General features: G+C 40.3%; 1 protein-coding gene and 1 pseudogene across 2 annotated transcripts in view; one reads left to right on the top strand and one right to left on the bottom strand.

Annotated features, from left to right (window-relative positions):
* The window catches only part of ERC2 (ELKS/RAB6-interacting/CAST family member 2), a 936,802-nt gene that overhangs the window by 896,860 nt on the left and 21,968 nt on the right, over nucleotides 1-17,974 (bottom strand). The window lies entirely within an intron of this gene.
* On the top strand, nucleotides 15,890-16,349 carry LOC114214639 (ubiquitin-conjugating enzyme E2 L3 pseudogene; annotated as a pseudogene).

Raw genomic sequence — 17,974 nt, 5'->3', positions numbered from 1 at the left:
TAAAACAAAGACTGTAGTAGTAAGAGATGAAGAAGGACACTATATCCTACTTAAAGGGTCTATCCAACAAGAAAATCTAACAATTGTAAATATCTATGCCCCTAACATGGGAGCAGACAATTTTCTAAGGCAATTAATAACAAAAGCAAAGAAACACATTGACAACAATACAATAATAGTGGGGGACTTTAACACCCCCCTGACTGAAATGGACAGATCATCTAAGCAAAAGATCAACAAGGAAATAAAGACTTTAAATGACACACTGGACCAAATGGACTTCACAGACATATTCAGAACATTCCATCCCAGAGCAACGGAATACAGATTCTTCTCTAGTGCCCATGGAACATTCTCCATAATTGATCACATCCTAGGTCACAAATCAGGTCTCAATCGGTACCAAAAGATTGGGATTATTCCCTGCATATTTTCAGACCATAATGCTTTGAAACTAGAACTCAATCACAAGAGGAAAGTCGGAAAGAACTCAAATACATGGAGGCTAAAGAGCATCCTACTAAAGAATGAATGGGTCAACCAGGAAATAAAGGAAGAATTAAAAAAATTCATGGAAACCAATGAAAATGAAAACACAACTGTTCAAAATCTTTAGGATACAGCAAAGGCAGTCCTGAGAGGAAAGTATATAGCAATACAAGCCTTTCTCAAGAAACAAGAAAGGTCTCAAATACACAACCTAACCCTACACCTAAAGGAGCTGGAGAAAAAACAGCAAATAAAGCCTAAACCCAGCAGGAGAAGAGAAATAATAAAGATCAGAGCAGAAATCAATGAACTAGAAACCAAAAGAACAGTAGAACAGATCAACGAAACTAGGAGCTGGTTCTTTGAAAGAATTAACAAGATTGATAAACCCCTGGCCAGACTTATCAAAAAGAAAAGAGAAATGACCCAAATCAACAAAATCATGAATGAAAGAGGAGAGATCACAACCAACACCAAAGAAATACAAACAATTATAAGAACATCTTATGAGCAACTCTATGCCAGCAAATTAGATAACCTGAAAGAAATAGGTGCATTCCTAGAGATGTATCAACTACCAAAATTGAACCAGGAAGAAATAGAAAACCTGAACAGACCTATAACCACTAAGGAAATTGAAGCAGTCATCAAAAATCTCCCAAGAAACAAAAGCCCAGGGCCAGATGGCTTCCCAGGGGAATTCTATCAGACATTTAAAGAAGAATTAATACCTATTCTCCTGAAACTGTTCCAAAAAATAGAAATGGAAGGAAAACTTCCAAACTCATTTTATGAGGCCACCATTACCTTGATCCCAAAACCAGACAAAGACCCCATCAAAAAGGAGAATTACAGACCAATATCCTTGATGAACATGGATGCAAAAATTCTCACCAAAATACTAGCCAATAGGATCCAACAGTACATTAAAAGGATTATTCACCATGACCAAGTGGAATTTATCCCTGGGCTGCAAGGTTGGTTCAACATCCGCAAATCAATCAACATGATACAATACATTAACAAAAGAAAGAACAAGAATCATATGATCCTCTCAATAGATGCAGAAAAAGCATTTGACAAAGTACAGCATCCTTTCTTGATCAAAACTCTTCAGAGTATAGGGACAGAGGGTACATACCTCAATATCATAAAAGCCATCTATGAAAAACCTACAGCGAATATCATCCTCAATGGGGAAAAGCTGAGAGCTTTTCCCCTAAGGTCAGGAACGCGGCAGGGATGTCCACTCTCACCACTGCTATTCAACATAGTATTAGAAGTCCTAGCCACAGCAATCAGACAACAAAAAGAAATCAAAGGCATCCAAATCGGCAAAGAGGAAGTCAAACTCTCACTCTTTGCAGATGATATGATACTTTATGTGGAAAACCCAAAACACTCCACCCCAAAACTGCTAGAACTCATACAGGAATTCAGTAAAGTGGCAGGATATAAAATCAATGCACAGAAATCAGTGGCATTCCTATACACCACCAACAAGACAGAAGAGAGGCAAATCAAGGAGTAAATCCCATTTACAATTGCACCCAAAACCATAAGATACCTAGGAAGAAATTTAACCAAAGAGGCAAAGGATCTGTACTCAGAAAACTATAAAATACTCGTGAAAGAAATTGAAGAAGTCACAAAGAAATGGAAAAACGTTCCAAGCTCATGAATTGGAAGAACAAACATTGTGAAGATGTCAATGCTACCTAGAGCAATCTACACATTCAATGCAATCCCCATCAAAATACCATCCACTTTTTTCAAAGAAATGGAACAAATAATCCTTAAATTTGTATGGAACCAGAAGAGACCCCGAATAGCCAGAGGAATCTTGAAAAAGAAAAGCAAAGCTGGTGGCATCACAATTCCGGACTTCCAGCTCTATTACAAAGCTGTCATCATCAAGACAGTATGGTACTGGCACAAAAACAGACACATCGATCAATGGAACAGAATCGAGAGCCCAGAAATGGACCCTCAACTCTATGGTCAACTCATCTTTGACAAAGCAGGAAAGAATGTCCAATGGCAAAAAGGCAGTCTCTTCAACAAATGGTGTTGGGAAAATTGGACAGCCACATGCAGAAGAATGAAACTAGACCATTTTTACACCACACAGAAAAATAGACTCCAAATGGTTGAAAGACCTAAACGTGAGACAGGAGTCCATCAAAATCCTAAAGGAGAACACAGGCAGCAACCTCTTCGACCTCAGCTGCAGCAACTTCTTCCTAGAAACATCGCCAAAGGCAAGGGAAGCAAGGGCAAAAATGAACTATTGGGATTTCATCAAGATAAAAAGCTTCTGCACAGCAAAAGAAACAGTCCACAAAACCAAAAGACAGCCGACAGAATGGGAGAAGATATTTGCAAATGACCTATCAGATAAAGGGTTAGTATCCAAAATCTATAAAGAACTTATCAAACTCAACACCCAAAGAACAAATAATCCAATCAAGAAATGGGCAGAAGACATGAACAGACATTTTTCCCAAGAAGACATCCAAATGGCCAACAGACACGTGAAAAAATGCAACATCGCTCAGCATCAGGGAAATCCAAATCAAAACCTCAATGAGATACCATCTCACACCAGTCAGAATGGCTAAAATTAACAAGTCAGGAAACGACAGATGTTGGCAGTGATGCGGACAAAGGGGAACCCTCCTAGACTGTTGGTGGGAATGCAAGCTGGTGCAACCCCTCTGGAAAACAGTATGGAGGTTCCTCAAACAGTTGAAAATAGAGCTACCATACAATCCAGCAAGTACACTCATGGGTATTTACCACAAAGATACAAACGTAGGGATCCAGAGGGGTACGTGCACCCCAATGTTTATAGCGGCAATGTCCACAATAGCCAAACTGTGGAAAGAGCCAAGATGTCCATGGACAGATGAATGGATAAAGAAGATGTGGTATATATACACAATGGAATATTATGCAGCCATCAAAAGGAATGAGATCTTGCCATTTGCAACGACGTGGAGGGAACTGGAGGGTGTTATGCTGAGTGAAATAAGTCAATCGGAGAAACACATGTATCATATGACCTCACTGATATGAGGAATTCTTAATCTCAGGAAACAAACTGAGGGTTACTGGAGTGGTGGGGGGTGGGAGGGATGGGGTGGCTGGGTGAAAGACATTGGGTAGGGTATGTGCTATGGTGAGCGCTGTGAATTGTGCAAGACTGTTGAATCACAGATCTGTACTTCTGAAACAAATAATGCAACATATGTTAAGAAAAAAGGAAAAGAAGATAGCAGGAGGTGAAGAATGAAGTGGAGTTAGTCGGAGGGGGAGACAAACCATGAGAGATGATGGACTCTGAAAAACAAACTGAGGGTTCTAGAGGGGAGGAGGGTGGGGGGGTGGGTTAGCCTGGTGATGGGTATTAAAGAGGGCACATTCTGCGTGGAGCACTGGGTGTTATGCACAAACAATGAATCATGGAACACTACATCAAAAACTAATGACGTAATGTATGGTGATTAACATAACAATAAAAAATTCTTTAAAAAAAAGAACTAATGATGTAGGGCGCCTGGGTGGCTCAGTTGGTTAAGCAACTGCCTTTGGCTCAGGTCATGATCCTGGAGTCCGGGGATCGAGTCCCACATCGGGCTCCCTGCTCAGCAGGGAGTCTGTTTCTCCCTCTGACCCTCTTCCCTCTCGTGCTCTCTATCTCTCATTCTCTCCCTCTCAAATAAATAAATAAAATCTTTAAAAAAAAAACTAATGATGTAATGTATGGTGATTAACATAACAATAAAAAATTTAAAAAAAAATAGTACAAAGCTCCCAGAGAGGGAGGGGAACCAAGAGGGTTGCCATTTTGCCATTCAAATCTAGGGGTTTTTATAAGCTCTTCTGCGGAACTATCTTGAGCATCCTGAGTGTGGGCCCCCTATGGATTGGCTGCTAAGGCGTGCCAATCAAGGCTTTGATCATGCACCTGTCTACCTATCGGGTTATTGTTCATGTGTTGACAGTTTTTTGGGCTGACAGCTGGAGACTAACTGCCTCAACTTGTGATAGTTACCAACTTTTTATAGCTAATTGTTTTGTTTCAGGATGTTTTGCAAAAGTCACTTCTATAGAGGCTCCTAGACAGGATGCTATTGTGGTCTTGTCTAAGCTGTGAAGCAGGATGCTAGTGTGGTTTTGTTTTAGCTGTCCTGGCTCCCTGTTTTCTTGTTGGGGACCCTGGCCCTGACTACCTAATTGTCCAATGAACTCCTGACAATAATAGCATTATATTAGAACTTGTTTGAAGATCCTTATCTTTTAGAGATAAAAACTAAAATATTTACGGATGAACTGATAGAATATCTGTGCTTTACCTCAAACAAACAGGGGAGGAGGAAGTAGGTGGGTGAGGATAAGGCAGGAGTGTCCTCAAGTTGATGGATTAGGAAAAGATTATAAGTACACAGGGAGTCTACACTATTTTCTGTTTATATTTCTGCATGTTTGAGAGTCTCCATAATTTTTTTTAAAATGTCTAGTACAGGGCGCCTGGGTGGCTCAGTCGTTACGTGTCTGCCTTCGGCTTGGGTCATGATCCCAGGGTCCTGGGATCAAGCCCCGCATCGGGCTCCCTGCTCTGCAGGGAGCCTGCTTCTCCCTCTCCCACTCCCCCTGTTTGTGTTCTCTCTCTCGCTGTGTCTCTGTCAAATAAATAAATAAAATCTTTAAAAAAAAATGTCTAGTACATGCTAAAAAATTAAACTGAAACCTGAGGATAGTTGCAAATATCTGAAATATGATAATATTCCATCAGAAAAAATAATTTAAACAACCCACTATTTCAGATCCTATTATGAATAATGCATTAATTCAGATAAAACATTTGCCTTGAATATTTTTCAGAAGGGCTTGACTTACCTGTTATGAATTAAATGAGGAAAAATATAAGTAAAGGTAATTTCAAACACATATAAATTTCCTACAAGCCAGCAAAATCAAGACCTCTCTCCTAAAAAGCAATTATTTTCCACCAAAAAAAATTGTAAACAAAATCCTAACAAATAATTTTTCTAATATTTGTTTTTACTATGTTCAATACTCTGTGTGGTACAGTTTTTAGTCAGATATATAATTGGAACATCAACCAAATATCAAGAGAAGGATAAGCTGGTCTGATTTTAATAGAAGCTAAGAAACCTAAGCTCCAAGCATTTTTTTTTTTTGAAAAAGATTGCTAAGTGAGAAACCTCAACAGCCACACCACGAAATAATTTTAACAGCGTTATCAGCCATAACCTTGGGAAAAAAAAAAAAAAAAAAAAGCTGCCCTACTCTTGCATCTTCTTTCAGTTTGTTTTCTCTCCCCAGCAATTACCTGAAAAGAGGGAAGAAGGCAAGTCCCAAGGTTGTGCAATCTAAACAATGCCTGGGGGAAACAGCCTGTGAATTCCATCTAGCTCGCTTAAACTTTTATATCACAAAAGCTCAGATAATTTTAAATTAGGCCAGTGCCAACCTGGAGGCATTAAACACAGAGAGTCTTTTTGCAAACAAAGCATCAATTTCAGTCTAGGCATCTTGTAAAATGAGTAGCCGGCTTAGGAATTACTCTCACTTTACACAGGAAGAAACTGCAACTCTGAATTAACAGATTTGTCAAATGAGTTAAGGAGTAGCTGACTTGAACTCAAATCCCCTGACAACTAGTCCTAATATTTGCCCATTCCCCCCAAATGGAAACACATGGTCATATGTGCAAATCTTTTGCAATATAAATTACTATTCTGTAACCTGATCAATATTTTTTTCTATCATCAAAATCCTTCCATTCATCAAGGTCCACCTTACTATGCAAATGGCTGCAGAATATTCCACGGCAGAAATGTACCATAATTTATTTAGCGAATCCTTTGAACTGGACATTTAGTTTCTCTTCAACCTTTGCCATATTAAACAATGCTATATAATGCATGTCCAAATACGCATATCTACATGAATCTGTTTCATTATTCCTCCAGGATAAATTCTTAGATGTAGAATAACTGGTGGGCAAAGGGTACACCCATTTAAAATATGGATTTTAAAAACAAATTGTTCCCAGGAAGGCTGGAGTAACGTAGAGCCCCCACTAACTGTGATTAAGGTCCATTTTACCACTCTGCCCACTACTGTGCATTAGCTTTCCCTTTAAACTTTGGCAATATGATAGCTGAAAATAATCTCATTACTTTAGCCTACATATATTTTTATCAGTAGTGAGGTTACTATCTTTCCTTGAATCTTTTTCCCTCCTGGGAATTGCCTGTCCATGTTTTTCACTAATTGCTCTACTTTATTGTTAATCATGTTACTATTGATTTATAAAAGCTCTATATATATTAAGGCAAGGTTCCTTCACCTCAGCATTATTGACATTTGGGGCTGGATAATTCTTTGTTGTAGGAGACTGTCCTGAGTTTTACAGAATGTTTAGCAGCATCCCTGGCCTCTACCCTCTAAATGCCAGTAGCATTCCCTCCAGCTGTGACAACCAAAAATGTATCGAGGTGTTGCCTCTGGAGAGCAAAACAGCCCCTGGCTGAGAACCACAGTGTTACACAGATTAACTCTCTGTTCCAATTACATGCTATAGCCTCTTGGGTACTAGTACCCCTCACTCCCCATCCAATAAGAATGTCCCTTCTTCAAAATTCTTTAAAGATTCTTTACAGACTTGATTACTATACTAATTTTTTAGGCAGCTGTCTCAATATTGAATGACTACAGTTACTCCAAAACTCATAAAACTAAAATGAAGTCTAAATCCCTTTAAGTTCTAATCATTAATTTTAGCTATACCACCTAGAACTGTACTGTTCAATACGGTAGCTACTAGCCACATGTAACTATTTAAATTTAAATTAAGTGAAATTAAATAAAATGTAAAATTCAGTTCCTCACACTAACACATTTCAAGTACTCAATAGCCACGTATGGCAGGTGGCTGCCATATTGGACAGCACAGATTTAGAACATTCCTATCATCTCAGAGTGTTCCACTGTACAGAGCTGCTCTAGAACCTTGCCAATCAAAGTGTGGTCCAAGGACCAGAGCATTGGCATCATCTAAATGCTTGTTAGAATTACAGAATCTTGGGCCCCACTGCAGACCTACTAAATCAGGATCTTCATTTTAACAAAATCCCCAGGTGATTTACGCGCACTCAGAAGTTTGAGAAGCATTGCACTGGGAGACTGAAACATCTGAGGTCAGTTATCAAAAGTGCTTTCATTCCACAAGTGCTTACTTCTCCAAACTAAACATCCTCAGCTTTTCATCATATGACCTAGTTTCCAAATCTCCACTGATCCAACTCTTCACTGCCCTCTATCATCTTCTTGTCTATAAAGGACAGAAGGTGAGTCTGTGCTTCAGGAGAGGTCTGAAATTGAGACATCACCATTTTTGAGCTGAATATCAGGTTCCTTTCAATGTTGTCTCAGTGTGCATTAGTTTTGTCCTTATTTAGTAATTTGCCATCAGTTCACACTAGAGGCATGTAATAAACTTGTGGCCAATAGGTTCCTTGCCTTCTTCATGGAACTGCAGTGAAGTCACACATTTCATAAACTTTTACGGATGCTTGTTTAAATTGATGTTCATAAATGTACAATTATCTATATTAAATTTAACCTTGTTGGCTTCTTTTTTTTTTTTTTAACCTTGTTGGCTTCTATATTTTGGTTTCAACTACCAAGTTCCTAATGTGTCCCAATTTTTTCAACCAACTTTGAAAACTTGACAAGCATGCTTATTTCTTCTTCCAAACACTAAACAGGAGGAAATCCAGAATAGTAACCGAGAGTCCCACAGAATCTTCTTCCCCCTGCCTATATGAATTGAGATTCTTAGGTATATTTCTAACCCAGTCATTAATCTGCCTAACTGAACTGATACTTGAAATCACTTCCTAACTCCAAAATGTGTTGCTTCAAAAACCAATAGAATTTTTCTAGCAAAAAAAAAAAAAAAATTATATTAGATTTACATTGTTTTAAAAATTGCAGACCAATTTTTCCCAAATCCTCTCTCACTACCAATACGTTATAATAAAAGCATGACACTCTCTTTTCTATCCATTCCCCAAATTAGGCCAACCAAAATGACTGCCTTTTCATCAAGATATATTCATTTACGATGAAACAAATAAACAAAAGTAGTCTTAACACTTAACTTGTATCTGTGATGGGATCAACTCTCCACTGCAAAAATGTGGTTTACCCACAGAATATCTCATTACCTACATCAATGACTCAGTTGTCTTTAAGTCTTATAATGTTCTCTTCTTTATTTTTACAAATACATTCCAGATAGATGAATGATGTACCCATGAAGAAAAACACTAGACATATGACAACACCTATGAGATGGCCTCTTATTTTCAAATAAGTTAAAACTATTTTTATTCTTCCATTAATTCAATTTTAGAGTTTTGAAATTTTTATAGCCCCCTCTATCCGTTTCTCATTTTGCTATATCTTTTCTGTGTCATCCCTGGAAATTTCCTATTCATGTTGCCCTCATCATGCAATTAATTGAACATATGCACTAGAAGATTATATATCAAATGACTCTTACGAGGGAGATGACTTGGGTGATTCAAAGATATACAAGATCTCCTCCTTGAAGGGTTAATAATCCAGTGAGGGGGGGAAGACTTGGACACCAATAATTATGATAGAAAGCAATAATACAGAGCATGCTATATAAGCAATATAATCAATAAGCCTGGGTGGCTCAGTCGTTAAGCGTCTGCCTTCGGCTCAGGTCATGATCCCAGAGTCCTGGGATCAAGCCCCGCATCAGGCTCCATGCTCAGTGGGAAGCCTGCTTCTCCCTCTCCCACTCCCCCTGCTTGTGTTCCCCTCTCTTGCTGTCTCTCTGTCAAATAAATAAATAAAATCTTAAAAAAAAAAGAATCTTTAAAAAAAAATATGCTACAAAATATATCAGAGGAGGAACCACTCAGTTTCTGGCTGGGATAATTAGAAGGGGTAAAAAAACTTCTCAGAGAGAATAGAATTTGTAATTCTATTTGAAATATTGACAGGATTTCAAGATGTGGGTGGGGATATCTAGAGACTAGTCCTGGCCAACCAAGCAAAGGTGCAGAACAAGGGAAGTGCAAATACAAATGCATCTATGTTAGCCAAAGTAATGGATAGATGGTGGGAAACTAGGCAGAAAAGGCCAGAGTTCAAGTGGTGGACACATTTGATGATTAGAAAAGAATGAATCAATCTTGACTGGGCAGTGGCCCTGAGCAATGTCACTGTCCCTACAATATCTAAGCGTGTCTATTATCAAGGCTGACTGAAGGGGAAGTTATTAGTGATCATTTATTTATAATATATGGCATAAAATACAGCAACTCGCATGTCATTAAATATTCTTCAGTTTTTAAAAGTCTGGTTGGTATTTAGTAATATGATAATACAGATATCCTTTACTGTTGGATATTTAGGTTAGTTCCCATGTTTTGTTAATATTTAAAATAGAACAATTGTGATGAACATCTTTTTACTTTGTGTGCATATAATTCCTAGAAGAGGAATTATTGGTGAAATAATAAGAATATTTTTAAGACTCGCAATACACATTTACCAATTTCATATCACAAAACAGGTACCCATTTAAAATTCCAGCACTGGTATGTGTGTTTATTCATTATATGACCATAACCATCTCACCAAAAAAAAAAAAAAAAAAAAAAAACAATGTGGCCTTCTGGATACTCTACCTCCTTCCTCAATGGTGTGAGAAATCAAACCACAGAGGAGCGAGTCTACTGCCCCAGAGAGGTGCAAAAAGGAGCCAAGGTACAGTTGATTCTGCTCTCTCCATATGACTGTGACTCCTAACTGGGCACCCCAGGACCTCACACCCAGGCTGACTTCATGGGTATGACCTGTGGAGCCTCATAGGCCCAGCCCCAGGCTTAGAAGAACCCCATGTTTGGTTTAATGTCTGTTGTCCAATAATTTTTTAAAAAGGCCCTGCATTTTCATTTTGCACTGAGCCCCCAAAGTTAGCCAGTCTTGTTCATACCCCACAGTGCCTAGAAGGGTGTACTGCACATAAGAGATACTCAAAATTTCCCCCAATTAGCACAATATTATTGTGTTTATGGGAAAGGGGGAGGAGAAAAATCAAACTAAATCCACATTAATTGCATCTTTAAAGAGCATGCATTTTTCAAAACAGTCATTATCAAATTACCTTTTAATTTCATTAGTTACACAGTTCAAGGGGATAATTAAGTTAAATCAAAGTCACAGAAATTCAGAAGAGTCATGAAAAGAAAAAAGTAAACAAAGTTTTAAAAACCTAGAGAGACAATAATTCAGAAAAACATTAAATTCAAAGTCAATGAGAATTTGGCTTTTGCTATGACTATATCATCTTCCCAGTAGGTTCTTGAACTAAATAAATGTGATTTCTGCTTGGAAATTTTCCTGGAGGCCATCTGGAAAATTAAGACAGACAGGATAAGTGTCTTTTTATTATTCTGAGCCACATAAAACAATTGGTCTCAGGAGCTGATAAAAACTATTCCAGAGGAACCCAGACCACTAATCTTGCTACCCTCAAGAACTTTCACCAACCCTCAAATTTAATAGGCCATTAGTATCCCTAATGTGAACACTGCCCTTTTCCCAAGTTTTATTTAAAGCTTAGATGATCAAAAAGTATTTGAATTTTGCAAATGGATTCACTGAAGGGAGGCCCCAGACTTCATAAGGCCAGAAGCATTTTCAGATTTAAGTTCAAGTCCACATCCTTCTCATGGCTTACTCCTATCCCTATCCCATTCTGACATTCTCAAGAGTATGTTCTTTTTTTTTTTTAATTTTTTTATTGTTATGTTAATCACCATATATTACATAATTTGTTTTGGTGTAGTGTTCCATGATTCATTGTTTGTTCATAACACCCAGTGCTCCATGCAGAATGTGCCCTCTTTAATACCCATCACCAGGCTAGCCCATCCCCCTACCCTCCTCCCCTCTAGAAACCTCAGTTTGTTTTTCAGAGTCCATCATCTCTCCTGGTTCGTCTCCCCCTCTGACTTACTCCCCTTCATTCTTCCTCAAGAGTATGTTCTTAAATCTGGTCTTAGATCAACTGCTTCTGAACTACATTCTTACAAATGCAGATTTCTGGGCCCTATGTTTGACCTTCTGAATCAACATATCTGAGAACAGAATGAAGAAACTGACTGCTTCTTTTGACCAACATTGGGTGAGTCTATGCGCAAACCAGGGCTTCTCCCTTCATTGTGCACACACCTCACCCGGGGATCTCATTAAAATGCAGGTTCTGTCCAATTCACTAGATCTGGGTTGAGGTTTGAGAGCCTGAATTTCTAACAAGCCAAGAGCAGCCGTTCCCACCCCAGTTGCACATTAGAGTGTACAGCCCAATTCTGATTCCCAACTGAATCAGAATCCCTATAATGGAGCTCAGGCAACACCCTGGAATGAAACTCTGAGTAGATACCCCCTGAGCCTCAGTTTCCCTCTCTACAAAATGAGAATAATACCCACACGAGATATCATTCATCAGTAGTCATCTCCCAAACTCCCTGCTCTCCCATCATGCCGTCCTTCACTTTGGAGCCTTTGCAGACACGATTCCTGCACTGCCAGCTACCCCCTCCTTGTTGACCTCGTTAAACCCTACTCTCTGTCTTCACATTGTAGCTCAAATGTCACCTCTGCTGGGAAGACTTCCTGACCAGCCCCCAAGGCAAATCCAAATGAGGTTCCTGCATTTATACTGCTCATAGCATGCTGAGCATCCTTCAGAGCATCACATATTTTATAATGATGTATTTTTGTGCAAGTAAAGGAATAATGTCCACCTTACCCCACTAGTCTTGGTGGGCCACAGATTCCAGTCCTCAACTCATGACCGTAACCTCAACAGCTCCCCAGCACTTCACCCTAACAGATGTTAATGTGGGTTGAGCTACCTTACTCTGTACCAGCCTCTGCTTCAGCATTTTACAAGATTCAGTTAATTTCATCTTCACACTGTTTTACAAGATAGGTGCCATTATTATCCCTATTTTATGAATGAGAAACTGAAGCACAGAGAGACTAAGTTCCTTGCCCAAGGAGTCACAACTGGAGGCCCCTAGTGGAAGAAACAAGATTTGAACCCAAGTCATCTGGGTTAAGAAAGGGGAAAAGGCACAATGCGGGACTACCGGGGTTCCCTGGAGATTCTTTTCTTTCTTGCTTCCTTCCCTCCATCCTTCTCTCCTTGCTTCCCTCCTTCCTTCCCTTCCCTCCTTCTCTCTCTCTCTCTCACACACACACACTTTATAGTGGTCACAAAGCCGGGGCAGCCATAGCTCCTTTATTGTATTTGCATGGTAGATACCTTAGTTCATGCTCATTCTTTGAAAACAAATGTACTAACAAGTCCCTGCTCCGATGGAGGCATTCTAGAAATATTTGAGGAACAGACTCGACGAACCTATTACCCGACAGGTAACAAGGGAATAAGCAAACAAGGAAACTGGTTAAATGCGCGACAGAACTAAATGGGGTGGTGAGGTAGGGCTGGCAGGCTCCTTCACACACCGTCAGGAAGGCCGGCCTCTCTGAGGAGGTGCCGTCGAGCTAGAACCTGGGGGGACAGAAGCCCGCTCTTCCTGCGGGAGGCGTGGGTTAAGGTAGGAGAAGCAATGCAGGCAGAGGCCCCAAGCACCACTGGGCGGCCATGCCCGAGAAGCAAGGGCCATGGGTGTGACGGTCACTGAGGGACAGAAGGGACGGGAACAGGATAAAGCGCGCGGGCCAGCCACATCGCACCTCCGGATTCACGAGCTTCTCCAGCCATGTGATGTACCAATCAAGTCACCAAAATCTTTGCCAGCGGGTTCAAATACCCTTCGCAGCACTCTGACGCCTGCCAGCGGAGAGGAGGCGCGGGGGCTCGGCGGCCAGGACCCACCAGCTTTTGCTCATTGGTCCAGAGGCTGGCACGTGACCCCAGCACATCCAATCCATGGCCAGCCCGCAACAAAGGACAGCGCCTAGTGCGAGCCTCCGGCTCACCCAGGGGGCGTGGCATTTAGAGGAGCCCGTCAGATTCCGCAGGGACCTTAACCCGGACAGTGAAAAGAACAAACCAGTTAGAGGTGAGGGGAAACGTGCGCGGGGACCGAAAAGTAACTGTGGAGAAGATAGGTTAATAACAGAGTCCGAGTAACTATTTAAAACCCTTATTCCTCTGCCTCTAGTGTGGCCATGTGTTCTCAACTCCAAGCCCCAGCTAGACCTTGGTTCTTATCATCAGATTTCTGGAAGAATCTAGCCCTCTTAACACCATTTGAGTAATAATATCATTATTAAACACTTACTCTGTGCTTTGCGTTAGGGGCTTTCCATGCTAATTCACATTGTCTTCACCAGCACGTACTGAAGCAAGAATCACCATCCCCGTGCTTACACCTGAAGAGGCATCTTCCAGAAGTTGAGTTACTTACCCAAAGTCGTAATAAAGCTATAATGGGCAGACCTGGGACTTCAAAAGTCTGTACTATTACCCACTATGATTAACTGATACTTATTTTTTTAAAACAGAGCCTCATTTACTCGAGTTGGTTTGAGTGAGGCTCTGTTCCCTATAGATGGAACAGAATATCCTTTTCAAGTGTCTAAGTATCTATCAGTGCCTGTAATTAGAGTGATGTATTTTTAAAAAATTATGTGCCAAGCTGTATCCAAAATGTCAAATTTCAGGATATATATAGAGCAAACTGATTTTATGTCCATGTGATATAGAACATAAATTTAGTAAATGAACTTTGGTGAAAGATTTAGAGACAGGTAATAAAGCATGCACACATTAAATGTACCATGCAATGTGATACAGAAATATCAAGCCATATGAATAAATTAACAAAATTACTCCATAGACAGCTCTTCCCATACTTTATTCCTCTAGTAATAATGACTAACATTTACTGGACACTTACCATGTGCCAAGCTTCATGCTAAGCACTCCATGTATATTATCTCATTTAAACCTCACTATTGGGAAAATAGAAACTCAAAGAGAGACCAAGTGGCTGATCTTGATTTTAGAGACAAAATTTAAATGCAGGTATATCCGCCTCTGGAAGACTTCTCCTTGACTACTTGAAGCAATTAACACACCTCAGTCAGAGCATCTATCATATACTATGTTGTGATGGTTTATTTGAAGATCTGTCCTCCACTACAAATCCGCCTTTGAAGAATTTATGGACTCTCCTATTCAACTCTGTCTCCTCTTTGCTTAAAATAGAATAGGAATATAATATTAATACAAAGCAATCAGCTCATCTATTTTTAAAACAAAACTTAGGCCAATAATCACTCCTGCTGACTCTAGGCTATTGGGGAAATTTTGCAAGGCGCTGAACTATCACAGAAAATAAAATCAGAATCCAGAAAACTAAACTTCATTTTAGATACAAAAATCGAACTGCAGTCAGTCTCCACACAGGAGACTGCTAAGTTCTTCAGCTTCTTATTTAAAAGATTGATTTGCTACAACTCTGTGCCACTCAGAGAAAAGGGAAAAAAACTGAGCATCTCTGAAAATTTATCATAAAAATTATCTGTAAATAACAAGAAAGATGTTGAAATATTAACGCCTCCTCCATGAGCACATCAAAATGCTCCCTCAGCCACCTTCCATCTGCTTGCCCGCCTCTTCCAACGTGAGCACAACCACGCTCCGTTTTCAGCTTATTTGATGTCTAAAAAGATTAAGCCAAAAATTGTTTCAGCGTGCTGGAAAGTATAATCCTCACATTTCAGACACATTTGGACATCCTAATTTAAAATATCGTGGAAAAATAGCATGCTTGTGGGTTGTTCCTTGCCATATTTTAAATGCATCCCTGTAAAATTTATTTCTCTATTAAAATCATGGGCATAAACTTAACTTCTAAATGGAAGTAACAACAGCAACAACAATAATAAGAACAGCTAACAGTGATATAACCTTGCTCTAAGCACTTTATGGTCATTCACTTAACAATCCTGTGATGGTCCTATTCCTAGCTCCATTTTACAGAGTAGAAAACAGGCCGAGGAGCATTCAGTGACTTGTTCAAGGTCACACGGCTGATTGTAGCAGAGTCATTGCTTGAAACCAGGGGTCTTGACTCCACATACTATGTTCTTACCCACTGCATCAATCTGCCCAGGAGGTGTTAGCCATTACCTAGCTTTAATCCTTTCCTTTCCAATATCTTTTGTCATTGTCATATTGCAGCAGATAAAAAGCTGGATTGTGAGTGTAGAGGGTTGAACAGTGGCCTCAAAAAAGATATGTCTAAGTCCTGGGGAAAGCAGCAGCATCAGATACAAGATGGCGGCCAGCAGGAGGCTGATGAAGGAGCTTGAAGAAATCCACAAATGTGGAATGAAAAACCATAACATCCAGGTTGATGAAGCTAATTTATTGACTTGGCAAGGGCTTATTGTTCCTGACAACCCTCCATATGATAAGGGGCCTTCAGAATCGAAATCAACTTTCCAGCAGAGTACCCATTCAAACCACTGAAGATCACATTTAAAACAAAGACCTATCACCCGAATATCAATGAGGGGCAGGTCTGTCTGCCAGTAATTAGTGCTGAAAAACTGGAAGCCGGCAACCAAAACCGACCAAGTAATCCAGTCCCTCATAGCACTGGTGAACGACTCCCAGCCCAAGCACCCACTTCGGGCTGACCTAGCTGAAGAATACTCTAAAGACCGTAAAAAATTTCTGTAAGAACGCTGAAGAGTTTACAAGGAAATACAGGGAGAAGCAACCTGTGGACTAAACTCTGCCGTGACCGATTCCAGCGAGTGTGAGCGGAGACCCCGAGCAACGCACTCAGACACCCCGAAAAGCAGGACTCTGTGGAAAATTGACACGTGCCACCGCCTGGCGTTTGCTTGTGGCAGTTACTAACTTTGTACAGTTTTCTTAATCAAAAGTGGTCTAGGTAATCTGTAAAGAAAGAATTAAAAATTTAAGATGTTTAAAAAAAAAAAAGATATGTCTAAGTCCTTACCCCCTGAATCTGTGAATGTGACCTTATTTGGAAAAAGAGTCTTTGCAGATATAATTAAAGTTATAGATCTTGAGATGAGATCTTCCCGGATTTAGGGCAGCCCTAAATCCAAAGACAAGTGTCCTCATAAGAGGAAGACAGACAGAGATTTGAGACACAGAGACAAGGGGGAGAAGGTAATGCGAAGTCAGAGGCAAAGACTGAGTGATGTGTCTACAAGCCAAGGAATGCCAAGGGTTACTGGCAGCCAACAGAAGCTAAGAGAAAGGCAAGGAATGTATTCTCCCTCCGAGCCTCCAGAAGGAATCAACCCTGCATACACCTTGATTTTGGACTTCTGGTTCCCACAGCTGTGAGAGAATAAATTTCTGCTGTGAAATTTAGCCACCTAGTTAGTGGTAATTTATTACAGCAGCCCCAGGAAGCTAATACAGTGAGTCTTGTGCCCAAAAACCCTGAATAGAAATCACATCCTCACTTTATAGTCAGGGAAACTGAGGTTCAAAATGAGGAATTCATTAATATGCTGTCACTCACACAACAGGTTTATGGTAGAGCCAAGCCAGGCTCTAAGCTCCATGCTGGTCTCCCAATTCCTGGGCCAGCATCCTCTTGTTAACCCACCTCTTCCAGAGACAGAAGTATATATGCACTTTGGAACCTGACCACCTACGTTGGTGTCCTTGTTCTGCCATTTGCTACCTATGTGCCTCTGTGTTCTCATCTGCAAAATGAGAATGGAAATGACAACTACCTCACTATGTTATTTTGGGGAACAAGGGAGTCAATATATGTGACTGGTATGCAGTAGCTCCCAATAAATATGAGTTATTACTATTATGTTATTCTAATACCTATTTAGCTATTGATAAAGGGCAAATTATAAAATCAAGAATATGGGAGTGCCTAGGGGGAAAAAAAAAACCTGATAGACACATTAGCAGGGTTTATCATTATGTGTGGAAATTTGTGACAAAACTTATTTCCCAATTTCTTATGAAGGTGTTAGACATCAAAAGGTAATGTCCATCATCCTTGACTTACACCTCTCTGACAGTCTTCATTGGCCCCACTCCCAAAAAGGAGTGCCAATATGACTGACCAGTGACCAGGACATTGACTGGAATGTGGATGCTAGCAAAAGGAACACAGCCATGCCCCACATCCTCTTTTCCACTTGTGCACCCCCAAAAGAGCAAGCGGCCCCACACCTCCCATCTGCTTCCTGCTCTCCCACGATGACCACTCCTGAAAACACAGCCTTCTTAGGCAGTTCTGCCATCCACCCAACACTTTCCAGCTACGGGGACCAGTAAAGCAGGCAGGGCCTTTCCCTGTCTGGACGGACAGGGCCCTGCCCATCTTCCTTTACCCTTTCACTTGTGGGTATC

This window comes from Eumetopias jubatus, unplaced genomic scaffold (genome assembly GCF_037043125.1).
Source record: "Eumetopias jubatus isolate StellerSeaLion01/CBP00866 unplaced genomic scaffold, mEumJub1_p1.0 scaffold_1, whole genome shotgun sequence".
NCBI classification, from domain to species: domain Eukaryota; kingdom Metazoa; phylum Chordata; class Mammalia; order Carnivora; family Otariidae; genus Eumetopias; species Eumetopias jubatus.
Note: the sequence above shows the minus strand (reverse complement) of the source record. Positions and strands in the feature narration are given on the sequence as shown.